Consider the following 16,351-nt stretch of genomic DNA (forward strand, 5'->3'; position numbering starts at 1 on the left):
GTCAGATACATCACATGATCACACTGACAGAACCACAGGCACATAGACACAGGCAACAGAGCATGCACAATGTCGGCACTAGTACAGTGTATATCCACCTTTCGCAGCAATGCAGGCTGCTATTCTCCCATGGAGACGATCGTAGAGATGCTGGATGTAGTCCTGTGGAACGGCTTGTCATGCCATTTCCACCTGGCGCCTCAGTTGGACCAGCGTTCGTGCTGGACGTGCAGACCGCGTGAGACGACGCTTCATCCAGTCCCAAACATGCTCAATGGGGGACAGATCCGAAGATCTTGCTGGCCAGGGTAGTTGACTTACACCTTCTAGAGCACGTTGGGTGGCACGGGATACATGCGGACGTGCATTGTCCTGTTGGAACAGCAAGTTCCCTTGCCGGTCTAGGAATGGTAGAACTATGGGTTCGATGACGGTTTGGATGTACCGTGCACTATTCAGTGTCCCCTCGACGATCACCAGTGGTGTACGGCCAGTGTAGGAGATCGCTCCCCACACCATGATGCCGGGTGTTGGCCCTGTGTGCCTCGGTCGTATGCAGTCCTGATTGTGGCGCTCACCTGCACGGCGCGAAACACGCATACGACCATCATTGGCACCAAGGCAGAAGCGACTCTCATCGCTGAAGACGACACGTCTCCATTCGCCCCTCCATTCACGCCTGTCGCGACACCACTGGAGGCGGGCTGCACGATGTTGGGGAGTGAGCGGAAGACGGCCTAACGGTGTGCGGGACCGTAGCCCAGCTTCATGGAGACGGTTGCGAATGGTCTTCGCCGATACCCCAGGAGCAACAGTGTCCCTAATTTGCTGGGAAGTGGCGGTGCGGTCCCCTACGGCACTGCGTAGGATCCTACGGTCTTGGCGTGCATCCGTGCGTCGCTGCGGTCCGGTCCCAGGTCGACGGGCACGTGCACCTTCCGCCGACCACTGGCGACAACATCGATGTACTGTGGAGACCTCACGCCCCACGTGTTGAGCAATTCGGAGGTACGTCCACCCGGCCTCTCGCATGCCCACTATACGCCCTCGCTCATAGTCCGTCAACTGCACATACGGTTCACGTCCACGCTGTCGCGGCATGCTACCAGTGTTAAAGACTGCGATGGAGCTCCGTATGCCACGGCAAACTGGCTGACACTGACGGCGGCGGTGCACAAATGCTGCGCAGCTAGCGCCATTCGACGGCCAACACCGCGGTTCCTGGTGTGTCCGCTGTGCCGTGCGTGTGATCATTGCTTGTACAGCCCTCTCGCAGTGTCCGGAGCAAGTATGGTGGGTCTGACACACCGGTGTCAATATGTTCGTTTTTCCATTTCCAGGAGTGTAGATAATTGTTTCATACTTCACTAATAAAACGGTTTATGTCGAATACTGCACCTGAAATTTTGTCCCGTCAGTGAAGCTCACCTCTGCCTCTCCCACGCAAACACACACGCACACACCGTATTTGCACGTCTGTAAGGTATATGTAATTTATAAAAAAAGGCCCCGATACTACCCATCTAACTTACAGTTTAAGTGTGACTGCATTTGGTTTGCTAATAAGTATTTCAGAGCAGTTCCCACGTACCTACTAGCAAACCAAATACAGTCTTAGCTCTCTCCTTAATACCAACCTGAAAATGATAGGACAATATGAAATTTCACTGAGAAAATGGAACACATGAGGTATATAAAAATCTCATGCATTGCAACACAGCTCTACTTTCAAGTAGGAAGTGTGTACAGTTGCATCCATTTTAATGAAATCATTAAACTAATTAAAGAAAACCTTAAAACAAATAACTAGCTGCCTCATGAAATCATGGTTCAAACGATAACACTGTTACATTTACTAACATATAAAAACCATTTTGAATTTGATTAGGAATATTAGTAACATGGGCTTACTTACTTCAGGAACTACCCAACATTTTCATGGATCATACAGGAAAACTAATATTTGAAGAATTATCAACTACTGGTACAAGTACAGGGATAAGATAATATGCATGGGAGATGAACCTCAAACAAAATACAACAATAATACAATGACATGAATACCTTACACAGGAACGTAACGTTTACAATAGAAGAACAAGAAATCACATTCAACTTTGTAGATATATCCATGAGAAAAGACAGCCACGAACATATCTTTGACATGTATAGAAAACCTTCAATATCAGACTCAATAAAAATAGCATTCGCAAACCACCTGCAGAATCATAAACAAGTTGCAGTCAGATACATGTAAAACAGATTCCCCTAAAACGGATTCCTCTAAACACTTTTGATAACCAAAAAGAGCTATGCATCATAAAACAGATAGCTTTAAGAACTGGATACGAATAAACTCTACTAGATAGACTTTACAAAAAAAAAAAAAAAAAAAAAAATGAAGACGCAAATGATGGGACAACCAAATCCAAACATATCAACAAATACATACAGCACAATGATAAGAAACGGGCAACGACCTGTGACAACAGATTTACATAAAAAATAGGTAATGTATTAAAACAACAGTGCAGAAAATTTACATGCAAAAGAAATAACTCACTACAAATCATAGCCCTAAACCGAAAACAAAACGACACAGATACTGTCAATCTGTGGTCTACCAGCTCAATTGGAGGGATTGTGAAAATATCTACACTGGGTGACTTATAGGACTTTTTACACAAAACGAGCACATCAGTGTATGCAAGTTTGGTACAAATCATTCAATGTTCGGAGACCACCTTAAATAGGAATATCACAGATCGATCATTGTAGGAAAATATATGCACGTCATAAATATCAGTAAGGACAGACGTCACCTTCCTTACCAACAAATTTTCCGTACATAAAAAAATGAAATCACAATAAACAGATACAGCGTGACCATTCAAATATTAGATTTTCAACTCTGTCACTACTGCTTCATTTATCTTACACGTTAAATAAATACATAAGAGCATAAGTAAGTGTAGTGACACAGAAATAACGAACTGCAGAAGGGAGGTACAAATAAATAACTATACAGTGGTAGCACTACAGTGTTTTGTGTTTACCATAAAAAATGAGTTTTGCAAGGAAGTATGGGAATATGACAGAGTCAACAGTTCCAAACAAAGCAACTATGGGTAATGTAGCCACACAAACGAATGGTATGTTTTTAGGAGTCCTGCAAAGCTGTTGTTTCCAGTTTTTTTGTTCACAAAGAGTTATTGCAGCTACAAAGACTAACATATAAAATTACAGTTTTATATATTAATAAATAACATTTCTGAAGTGTGTTTCTGTATGGATACGATGGGTTCTTGATAAAACTGCATAGATCTGAGAATGATCAGATATTGCTCGAAACTTGTCACATCACATAAATCGTTATGTAATTGAGATATTGAAATAAAAGATGAACTTTAAGAACCATTTTCCTCGCTGACTTTAACTGTCGGATGCAGTGGCAGCTATGTGAGAACGTAGAGCGCTTAACAGCCAGTAAATGACCATCCGAAATTCTCTCGTACTATTCACCTGTGATTGATATATGACAATAGAGAAACCTTTACTTCTTTTCTTCTTGCTTGTACACCAGTCAACGATATACACTCCAGCATCTGTTTGCCGTGGAAAAGTCGATGCTGTGCACAGCCCCTCCTTTTTCAAAGCACAGATAGCCAGCTAGTACTGGTACTTATTCTCGCGTATATTTGAAAATAGCAGTTAGAGATGTAATACTGAGATCTCAAAGTCAGATGTGTACTACAGTAAATACTGTGAGACTCGACTATAATTTCGAAACGCTATTAAAGCGTGGAAGTGTATCTCTGCTACAAGTTTCTTTTATGTGTGATTGACGTGATTTTCTTTACCTTTAAGTTATTATTATACAAAAGGAATTTCGGTTTTAGAGTGATTCATATGCTAATTTATTAATCACAGACCACTGAAGAGTAGGAAGAGTGCGAATAAAAAGATAAAAAACACATAAAAATGGAATTAATGTTGTCATGTGTCGTTCTGTTTCACAACTATTCAAGGTTTTATTCCAGTGCGCAATCGGAATAATTTCTGCACTGTTTCATCGAGTACTCTACAATCCTACAAAATGGGTAAGTTTCTGTAGCTAAGGACAAAGTTCCACGTAGCATGAGGAACTGCAGAGCATCATGACGACATGGCTCGACAGTCAACTACCGGAATTTTTCCTAGTTGGGAAATGAAAGCTGGTAGCCACCACATTTACCTCTAACCTCCTGGTTTCATGTAGGTAATGGTCAAGACAAGCAAACTATATCAAATGTTTTGCATTTCCCTATGAGTCATCACACTAATATCTGGAAACACTGCATATATATATCGATAATGGCTTCAGTTAGGTGAAGAAGAGATTCGAATGATTTCCTTAGAAACACGTCCAGCTGAAACTATTAACTGAATATTAGATTCCGATGTGTTACCAATCCGTTGCCATGCTTCTTGCTACATTTCATTCTATGTTCGAAATAATCGTTACCACTATTATTTGTATGACACACATACAGCACATTTACGATATGTAATGAATTTAACTGCTTTAAACAAAAATAAATCGACTAAATATTAATATCTAGGTTTCTAATCCATTCTGTCGCTGTGGAAATGGCTTTCATAAAAATCATTTAGCGTGGGCTAGTAGTATGGTAGAATGCATTCCTCTCCTACATGTCTGATAAATTATTTCAGGGTACAGCTGGGAGACCACAATAATTCATTTATAGAGTGATTCAGAGCAACGACCGTATTCAGTGTGGATTCTGTTTAATTTGACCCACAGTTTCTTGTCAAGTTCGACACACAAAGTATCACATACTTGTAAACCACTGCCGTTTTTGGTAATTCCCGATGTGCTGGCCGTTGTTGTTTAAGAGACGTTTTACTTTAGTCTTACCTGTAGCTATCTGTTCAGCGTACAGTAGTGGCGGGTGTCTCGAACGAAGGCATTTTCTTCGTAAGACAGGTATATCGTGATAATGGATAGTGCCTTATTCTCTTTCGTATTGCCGTAATTTCTAAGGAGGATCTCAGTTCTGCGAATCTGGTGGGTAGGTATTGCTTAGCATGGGAAGCCAGTAGACAGGAGTTGGTGTGATTGTGTTGTTGAACTGCGCGTCGATGAAACTGGTATGGTAACTATTACACCACACTGAATCACAATACTTTGTAGCTGAAAAAGCCAGTGCAAGACCCAATGTAAGCGAAGTCTCCATTGAAGCACCACAGGTTGTGACACACAACATCTGAATGATTTTGTTACTAGTTTTTATCTTGGTTGACGTGTTTTACAGATGTTTTTTATAAGACAGAGTGAGGGAAATTGTGAGGCCAATATTCTTGAGGTACTTGGGACGGAGAATATTGCTATCAAATTGCACTTTGAGCTCAGTTTAGGTTGTTTAAGGTGAAACGCACAGCTCGCTCTTACGTCTTCAGTATACTTTTTTTGAAATATGAGTTAAGGGCCGCTAGGTCCTCTTTTTCCCTCTGACCACGGTCTTTTGATTGACAAGTTCGCGTCCGCAGCACAGTACCGAATAATACTAAACGAGCAAGAGCTCTCGGCCGCCATACCTTTATTGGACTTCCTGGTTACACGCATGAAGACTAACTCAGGCAACCAAAATTTATGTTGGAAATAGTCACATGCGTGTACTGTAGGGTAAAGATCAGGTGATATGGCGTGCCAGTCCGATGTGGTAGGGAGCGTGACTGTTCATCAAACCTTGAATGTGTACGTACAGACGGCTTTTATCATCACGGAAGACAGGTGTATCTTAAATAAAGAGGCAGGAATGTAGAATAAAACCTTACACTTGGTCACCGAGAATGGTGAAATAAACATCCTGGTTCATGGTCACGGTGGTCTGAATAAGTGGGCCAAAGTCACTGAACCAAACAGCTCCGGCCGGAACTACGCCCTTCAGACATTGGTTGCTCCGAGCCTTAGCGTGGCGTCTGATCGTCCTAAACGTTGCATCATTTTAGAAAAGTCAGAACCGCGGCCCGACGCATCGTACCACACTACAGCTCTCCAGTCAGTTACTGTCCGCTTTCTGTGTTCTTAGGCCGCTTGAAGTTCTGTAACTTGATTTGACGCTGTGAGTATTGGACTTTTCCGCAGTTCTAAACTCTAAATGTGATCAGGAAGCAGTTCCTTTCGCAGTGTCGACTCAGGAATTGGTTGAGACTGTAAAAATCGAATGACTACATCGATACGTGACTCATTGTTAATGACTCGATCATTACCAAATTTTTGTCGACATTCGCTTAATTCTCGGTGTTGCAGGGGTGCTGCTATTACTTATATTTATTTGTTATCTCTATTCCTGTGTCCAACTGCCTTTTGTACAGAAGTATGTGCATTCTGAAAAACTAGTTGTCGAGATTTTTTCTACCTTTAACCTAAACAAAATCGGATTAAAAATAATATTATTAATGCCATAGAAGTTATATTTTACAATAATATTTGAATTTTCTGAAATGTACAAAACTTTAGAGAATCGATCAATTTTACTTCTTAGGAAAAATTTTCTGTAACATAAGAGCTTCCTTGGTTGTAAGTTGTTACCATGTATCGAGACAGTCTGTTTCTTGTCTCGGAATCGTAGACAGTCTGTGTTAAGTGTGGGTATCGCAACGGGCAAGTAAACAACAGTTTATGTTATTAAAAATATGATAATTTTCTTCTCGGGTCTGTAGCCAGATCATGAAATCATCTTGACATATAATTTTACCGGTCCACTTGACAACCACATTCAGTTGAGTAAGCTGTTACGGGAACTCGCCGGAGCTGATTTTTGACTTCAAGAGCGGCCTCTCCTCTACACACCGCGGAAAGCCAACACAGCTTGCCGAGATCGTCATAACTGCCCTTTTGCGTAAGTGGAGATATAGTGTCTCAGTGGAAGCTGCCGAAATCGATAAATCGTTATCCAGAAACTACTCTGTCGGCTGAATCAAAGACTCGTTTTTAGTGTCATAACAGGGTTCCAAATCTTACTTTGAGGTTAATCCTTGTCTTTGTTTATAAGGTTGTCAGATAATCGAAAGTCAGTGGATTCTTTAAAACACAGTCCCAATAGCGACGCGCAGGGCCAAACATTTGTGTCTCTTGATATTCTTCACGGGTTTGCAGCCGGATCATGTCGTCGACAAGACACAATATTTCGGCGGACCAGCTGGCCACCATCTTCAGGTGAGTTAATGCTCGTGCACTGCCTCGCCGGAACTGAATTCCAGCCACAACGACGGAAACCTTTACACACCACGGACAGAGCATCGCGCGTGCGCGAGATGATTGGCAGCGCCTGCTGGCGGCAAGTACACAGCAGCGCGCCGGTGGGAGAAGGCGGCAGAAACGATAAATCGCAACACCACAAGTTGGAAGAATCCAATGATCGAAACGAAGATCGTTGTTGTTTAATGTCGGACAAAACCGGATTCCATATCTTACTTAGTGGGAAAACCTTTATCCCTGTTAATAATATTACTGGATAATCGAATTTCAATGGTTTCTTTACGAACACGTTCCCAATAGCGAGAAGCAGGAGAGATCAATTGTGTCTTGTCATACATCATCCTGTGTCCTTCGTTAAGGCAATGTTCCGCCACTGCCGACTTCTCAGGCTGAAACAACCGAGTGTGCCAATGATGTTCCACGCACCGGTCCTGAACAGTTCGATTGGTTTGACCAATATATTTCTTTCCACAGTGACACGGAATTTCATAAACTCCGGGCCTCCTCGAGCCCAGATTATCTTTAACTGAGTCAAGATGGGCTCCAGTCTTGGCCACCGGCGTAAAAATACTTTTAATATTATGTTTTCTTAAAATTCTTGACATTTTGGATGATATACTTCCCGCAAAGGGTAAATAAGCAACAGATTCAAAAGTATCCTCTATTGGCTCGCGTGACGGACCAAACTGAAGAGCACGGCATATTTGTTGTTCCGTATATCCATTCTGTTTAAAAACAATCTTCAAATTGTCTTCCGGCGAGGCAGTGCACTACCATTAATTCCTCTGAAGATGGCGGCCAGCTGGTCCACCGAAATATTGTGTCTGAATGACGACATGATCCGGCGGCAAACCCGTGAAGAATATCAGAAGTTATTATGCCGGGAAAGTCTACAAAATCACATCCACAGCCCCTACGGGGAGGAGATGGCGAGTTTTGTTAGAAAGTTGGATAATTTTCGCAAGAAGAAAGGGAAGTTACTGAGTGCACTTGTGTTTTTATTGTGATGTCGGGATGAGCGTATTATCCCTAAATTTGCCAGAATTAATCATTATATTGACACAACACTAGCCAACAAAGAAGCGGACCTGTCTAGCATTGGTACGCGAACGTATTCGTTTTACGCGGCGACAACTGGACTTTTTTATCCAAAGATCTATATTATTTGCACTTAGAAAATTCTTCAAGACTGTCTGCCACATCGTGGGAATGGGTGGATAGCGCTTCATGGGCTTTTTCGGACTCAGTGCAGAAAATTGTCAGCAACTTGGGCGCCCCTACCTGTAATTTGGCCAAATATTTAGCTGCAGTCATCAGGCCATATGTGGGAAAATGTGAACACCACATATCAAATTCGTCCGACTTTATTCAACGATTAAAAAGTCTGTACTGTGGTCTTTCTGACTTGCTCGTTAGCTTTAATGTTATTTCTCTCTTCACTCAGGTTCCTCTTGAAGAGACGCTGTTACTTATCGTGAGAAATTAGATGAAGAAACTACCAAGTTATGTCATCATGTGTTGAATTCAACGTATTTTCTTTTTAATGATGTATAATTTGAGCAAACTGACGGGCTGGCTATGGGAGTCCACTCTCCCCTGTAGTCGCCAACCCTTTCATGGAAGACTTAGAGGACATGGCACTCAAAACTTCGTTTCTTAAACCAAAGTGTTTTTTCAGATACGTTGATGACATTTTTATGGTTTGGCCACATGGAATTGATGCTTTGAATCGTTCCTTAGATCATTTCAATTGTCTACATCCAAGTAATTACTATGGAAATTGAAAGAGATGGTAAACTACCATTTCTTGATGTTTTAGGGGAAAGAAAGGATGGTGGGATATTTGGACATAGTGTGTATAGGAAACCCCCTCATACAGACTGCTATCTTCATGCGACCAGCTGTGATACGTCACACCAACGTAGTGGAGTGAGAGAAGAACTTGATCATTTTTAGACAGAATGGATATAAGGAACAACAAATATGCCGTGCTCTTCAGTTTGGTCCGACACGCGAGCCAATAGAGGATACTTTTGAATCTGTTGCTTGTTTACCCTTTGCGGGAAGTATATCTTCCAAAATTTCAAGAATTTTAAGAAAACATAACATTAAAGGTGTTTTTACGCCGGTGGCCAAGACTGGAGCCCTTCTTGGCTCAGTTAAAGATAATCTTGGCTTGAGGAGGCCCGGGGTTTATGAAATTCCGTGTCACTGTGGAAAGAAGTATATTGGTCAAACTAATCGAACTATTCAGGACCGGTGCGTGGAACATCATTGGCACACTCGGTTGTTTCAGCCTGAGAAGTCGGCAGTGGCGGAACATTGCCTTAACGAAGGACACAGGATTGATGTATGGCAAGACACAATTGATCTCTCCTGCTTCTCGCTGTTGGGAATGTGTTCTTAAAGAAACCATTGAAATTCGACGACATGATCCGGCTGCAAACCCGTGAAGAATATCAGAAGTTATTACGCCTGGAAAGTGTACGAAATCACATTTGTGTCTCTTCATTCAACGTTTTATGTCTCTCGGAAAGAGAATGCTCTGCCACCGCAGATATCTCTGGCTGAAACAAATGCTTACACATCGTTCCTGAGTGGAATGAACTGTTTAACCAATATAAGCTTCCCCACCATAGCAGCGGTTTACGTGCACATCGGGCTTTCTCAAATGGTTCAAATGACTTTGAGCACTATGAGACTTAATATCTGAGGTCATCAGTCCACTAGAACGTAGTACTACTTAAACCTAACTAACCTAATGAAATCGCACACATCCATGCCCGAGGCAGGATTCGAACCTGCGATCGTAGCGGTGGCCCGGTTCCAGACTGAAGCGGCTAGAACCGCTCGGCCACACCGGTCAGCCTACTAATAAGCCCTCTAATCTCGGCTGACTAACGAAAAACCCTTTTGATCTCTCATTATTTTTCTTAATTCTCCCTGCTTTCGACTATATGCTCCCAGGAAAAGGTAGGGAAGCCGCCGATTTACATGTTTCATGTAGTAGTTCCCGTACAGGTCCAAAGTAGAAAGCACGACGTATGTGTTTGTACGTATAGCCATTCAGCTTGAACACTACTTTAGGACGATTCAGCTCTTGTGTCAAAGTTTCTGCGTCTGAAATGACATAAGCTTTTCGCACCATAGTCTGCAGGCCTGGAACACGAGTTGTTGGTCTTCCACGTCGTATGAAGGTGCCGCCGGCCTCAGTCTGAATTCGTTTTCGCGGAGTTCATGCAACTCCATACTCACCTGAAGATGGTGGCCAGATCAACCGCAGAAATATTGTGTCAATATGTTATAATCCTGCTGCAGATCCGAGAAGACTATTGTCGGTTATTACGCCGGAAATATCTATGTAGTCGCAGATAATGTTATTAATGTAATTTTTTGAAGTTTTTGGCAAGACATATACAAACATATGTATTACGGAAATAAAACTGAACATCGCTGTAAAAGAAAAGTGTGTACTTTCAAGAAAAGAATTTCTTAATCATCTGCACCACATTTTGGAGTAACTGAATCGAATTTAGCAGCTCCTAGACGCTAATGCTGCAACCATATAAATTGAATTGACCTTTTTCTGTTTTGTGCCATCGATACTGCTATATTATTTACGTCACTGCAATATATGTGGTGTGGACAAGATGCGCAGTAATAATAATTCTTCCTCACAACTGGTTGTTAGCAATTGCTCAACAGCAGTGGTAGCGTTCACATGTACATCATACTCCGCAAGCCACCTAATGGCGTGTGGCGGAGGGTACCTTCGATACCACTATATGAACCCTCCAACCCTGTTCCACTCGGGAATAGTGCGTGGGAAGAATAATTGTCGTTAAGCACCTGTATTGGATCTAATTTGTCGAATTTTCTCCTAGCGGTCAATACGCGTGGTGTATATGGGGGGGGGGGGGGGAAATAAAATGTTTTCCGACTCCTCCTGAAAAGTGCTGTCCCGAAATTTCAATAGTAAATCTCTCCGTGGTGCACAACGCGTCTCTTGTAATGTCTGCCAGTGGAGTTTGTTTAGCATCTCCGTAACGCCCTCTCGCCAGGTAAACCATCCCGTGATGAAACGTGCCGCTCTTCGTTGTATCTTCTCTATCTCGTCTATCAGTCCTTACTGATAAGGATCCCAGATAGGTGAACATTACTCAAGAATCGGGCGAACAAGCGCCTATACAAGGCACTTCTTTCGTGGATGAGCTACATTTCCGTAAGATTCTTCCAATGAAACTGAATCTGGTGTCTGCTTTTCCCACTATATCAGGCTGTTCCAGCTCGTCGGCTCCGTTGTGAGCCGCGGAGCGCTTCCTGCTCCAGGGAGCCATGTCGCTCGCTGTGGCCATTCAAGTGGGCCGGCACGACGGCACGTGGTACGGCTGGCTCAGGCAGGCGGCAAGGCAAACGTTTTGATGTTCCACCTGCGTCTTACAAGATCGACAACCTCATACTCTTAGCTGCTAAGGCGTAGTGACGTGCTAAACCAGGAAATACGATGTTCAGCAAATAAATAAGAAACAACTGTTTTACAAGGAATTGCATATTATATTTATTGGGCCTCTGTAACTTGACATTTTCTTTTCATTACAAGATCGGAGATATCAGGCGTCAAAGTGTTCGCAGCGTTAATGCGGAGGATGACCTTCATTGTTGCATCCTGAAGAAACATCGTTCCTTACTTTTTCCTCTTCTCATTGCTGAGGAAAGATGCTCACAACAATATGTAGATACAAACATGCACATGGTCTGAGCGTCATTTTTGTGAAGCTTGGGAAATGTTTTTTGCTGTAATGAACGATACCATAGTGACAAATCCAACGTGTTGTAGTACCTCTCTTTCAACAAAATTAAATTTTGCAAATCAATAATCTCCAATTGAATTGACGATGACAAGTCATCGGGGGAAACTGAAAAAGAATTGCTGAACACCTTAAGTTCCATTTCCAAACTAGTGAGGTCACGGAATCGTGTTTCAGACGACGTGATGAGCTGGTTTAACTTTGATTGGTAATCGCCGAAAGTGGTACCTTCAGGTAGTTTTAAACAAGCAAGACGATTGAAGAACGTTAAATGTCCATTACTCATGTGCCTCTCAAATAAACGTAACTTTCCATGAACGCGTTGATCTGGTCGTGCATGTCAACGATTAGATGCCCTTTACCCTGCAGTGACAGATTTAAATTATTCAGATGCATAGTTATGTCAGCTAGGAACGCCACGTCTGATATCCATTTTAAATCTTCCAGACAACGCATTTCTTCCCCTTTCATGTCGAGAAAAAGGGATATTTCCTCACGAATGGCAAAGAAAACATCAAGAACTTTTCCCCGACTCAGCCAACGAACTGTACTGTGGTAAGGTACATCCCCATACTCCGCTTCCATATCTTTCAGGAATCCTTTGAATTGGCGATGATTCATACCGTGACGCCGCACAAAATTCACACACTTCACGACATCTTTCATTACGCAACCTAGCTCTACTGTTTCACCACACAGTGCCTCTTGGAGAATAAAACAATGAAGAGTCAAAATGACTTTCCCGAATTCGTCCCTGAGTTTATTTTTCAAACGAGAAGCAAAATCGTGGTGACGTCCGATCATTTGTGGTGCACCATCTGTCGCTACTGAATGGAGATTATCCCACGGCAAATTCATATTGTCCACTGACTCACAAACAGCTTCAAAAATGTCACGTCCTCTTGCGGTGTAATCGAGTGGTAACACATCCAAGAGCTCTTCAGTTACTTCTAGCTCCATGTCGACACCACGCACAAAGACTGCAAGCTTGGCACAGTTCGATAAGTCGGTGCTTTCGTCAAGCGCGACAAAGCTCTCCGCCTTTTTCCTGAGCTGCGTCTCTAAATCCGCTGCCATGTCCAGGATTCGACGAGACATGGTTTGCTTCGACAGGCAAACCCCTTCCATTACCGACACCTCTCTTGGAAACAAACATTCTGCAACTGCTACCATGCACGATTTTACGAGTGGTCCCACTGAAAACGGATTGCCAGATGTAGTAGTATTTTCTCCGCTCTCATTCACCTGAAAATTATAAACGCATTACAGAACACGAAATATGTTGCATGTTTCGATACCCTCCGTATTACGAATCCGTTTGTAAACTTAGGTCCCCTGGTATGTCGTTCTTAAGTCTGGCTACCAGTTCTCTGGGTGCAACGCCTTCTACCTGAACGTAGTGCACTGCGTGAAGACGTGTATAAAGTCGCTGCATATTGTACCTCTTCGCAGAATTAAATAATTTATGACATACAAGACACTGCGGACGACCATCCCTCTCAATGAATAGAAGGTATCCTCCAATAGAGGTGCAGGGCTCACACGGCTAGTCATAGCGGTCATTGAACACGGATTATTGCGTCAGTTGCGGCTGCATGCGGCCAGGGGGCAGTGAGTTCGCTTTCCCCCTCCACGCGGGCTCCGAGCCGCCGCAGTGAGCGCTCCGGAGCGCTCCGGCTCCCTGGAGCTCGGTTGGAACAGCCTGCACTATATTGTCATTTCAGTTAAGATCGCTCTGGCTGGTTACACCTAGATATTTTACGGCAGAAGCTGTATCCAGTTGTTTGTCATCAATAGGGTAGCTGTACAGTAGTGGATTTCTTTTCCTATGCACGCGCAATATGTTACATCTATTTACGTTCGGGGTCAACTGCCAGAATTCATCAATTCTCTGCAGGTCCTTCTGCGAATATTTACTACCTTCTGACGTTGCTACTGTACTTTGGTATAGACAACTGCATCGTCTGAGAATAGCCTTAAAGAGCATCCGACGCTTTCTTCTGGATCATTTATATATATGGTCAACAGCAACGGTAGTATCACACTTCCCTGTGGTACTCCGGATAATGCCTTTAATTAGTTCAGTTAAGAGCAATGTGTAGAGTACTATCTGCAGGAAAGTCTTCAATACTATCGCAGGTTTGCTCCGATACTCCGTAACCTCGTATTTTTTCATTAAACAGCAATGCGGGACGGTGTCAAATGCCTTAATGAAATCAAGGAGCACGGCATCAACCTGAGCGCCCTTGTCGACTGCGCTGTGGATCTCATGGAGGAAAAGAGCGAGCTGAGTTTCGCAGGATCTCTGTTTGCGGAATCCACGTTGACTTTACAGAGGTGATGTTCATTTACAAAACTTCATAATTTTTGAGCATAAAACATGTTCCACAATTCTACAATAGATTGACGTTAATGATACCCGTGGTCTAGGAGTAGCGTCTTTGATTTATAATCAAAACGTCTTCGGTCCCGCGTTCGATCCCCGCCACTGCCCAAATTTCGATAAATAATCAGCATTGGCGGCCGAAGACTTCCGGCATAAGAAGTCAGCCTCATTCTGCCAACGGCCTTGTCAAAGAGGGCGGAGGAGCGGATAGAGGTTCAGGGCACTCTCTTGTCCTAGGGGTGGGAAATTGCCCCTAAAGGCGGAAGAATCAGCAATGATCAACGACATGAGGATGCAGAAGGCAATGGAAACCACTGCATTAAAGACACGTAACGTGTATCCACAGGACATGTGGCCTGTAATTGAAGAAGTGTCATGATGATCTCTCCATTGGCAAAAGATTCCGGAATAGTCCCCCATTCGGATCTCCGGGAGGGGACTGCCAAGGGGGAGGTTACCATGAGAAAAAGATTGAATAATCTACGAAAGGATAACGTTCTACGAGTCGGGGCGTGGAATGTCAGAAGCTTGAACGTGGTAGGGAAGCTGTAGAGGGCATAAACTGTAGAGGAAGACAGAGATTGGAATACGTCAAGCAAATAATTGAGGACGTAGGTTGCAACTGCTACTCTGAGGAAGAGGTTAGCACAGGAAAGGAATTCGTGGCGGGCCGCATCAAACCAGTCAGTAGACTGATGACCAAAAAAAATAGAGGTCTATAATTATGTGGATCTGTCTTACGGCCTTTCTTAAAAACGGGAATGACCTGCGGTTTTTTTCCAGGCGTTAGGTACCTTTCGTTGCTCAAGCGATCTACGATATATTACTGCTAGAAGGAAGCAAGTTCTTTAGCATAATCTTTATAGAATCTTACAGGTATCTCAGCTGGTCCTGACGCCTTTCCACTAGTAAGCGATTGTAGCTGTTTTTTAATTCCGCGATCGGTTATCTCAGTATCAGCCATTTCCACGTTCGTACGACTATTGGATGGAGGGGCAGTGTTACGATCTTACGCGGTGAAACAACTTCGGAAGACTGAATTCCGTATTTTAGCCCTCTCCCTGTTATCTTCCGTTTCAGTGCCGGTGTGGTCGCTGGGAGAATGAATAGATGATTTTGAGCCACCTGCTGATTTTACGTACGACCAAAATCCATTACGGTTTTTACTCAGGTCAGTTGACAGCGTCTTACATTCAAAATCATTGAACGCTTCTCGCATTGCTCTCCTTATGCTCAGTTTCACTTCTTTCAGCTTTTATAGGATGGACCTGCAATCACTGAAAACATTGATTCTTGATGGATTTCAAACCACTCGCCACGGAAGACACGTGACACTCTTCTCCTTTCCACAACGCGACCTTTTGACGATTATTCGTTTTAAGCACTGTTGTGTGACTGCGAGTGGTATGCCATTCTTAATTGACCCGTTGTGTTGTTCGCATTGTTGTAGCAACTACAAGATTCGTTCCGTAAGTAATGCAACACATTTTTTTTCTAAAGGCAGGCTGGCTTTAGTCACGATTCAAACACACCATATTATTTGCCACTCTTTCGGCTACGAAACGGTATTTTTCAACGTAAATTACGTACAATGCGACGACCTTAGACCATCTTACTGGCAAAGTCCCAATGACCGCATGGTACCGCTGTGCCGGTCGCATTAGCAGCCTTACTTAGTCTTGGTGCATTAATAATCTCCTCATCGCCGTACTGTTTCCCGCCGAGTGCATCCATCATTGGATCAAACTGGCTGGACGGCGGAAGTAAGGTTGTGAGGACGAGGAGTGAGTCGCGCTTGGGTAGCTCAGTTGGTAGAGCACTTGCCCGCGAAAGGCAAAGGTCCCGACTTCGAGTCTCGGTCTGGCACACAGTTTTAATCTTCCAGGAAGTTTC

This window comes from Schistocerca cancellata, chromosome 1 (assembly GCF_023864275.1).
Source record: "Schistocerca cancellata isolate TAMUIC-IGC-003103 chromosome 1, iqSchCanc2.1, whole genome shotgun sequence".
Taxonomy (NCBI): Eukaryota; Metazoa; Arthropoda; class Insecta; order Orthoptera; family Acrididae; genus Schistocerca; species Schistocerca cancellata.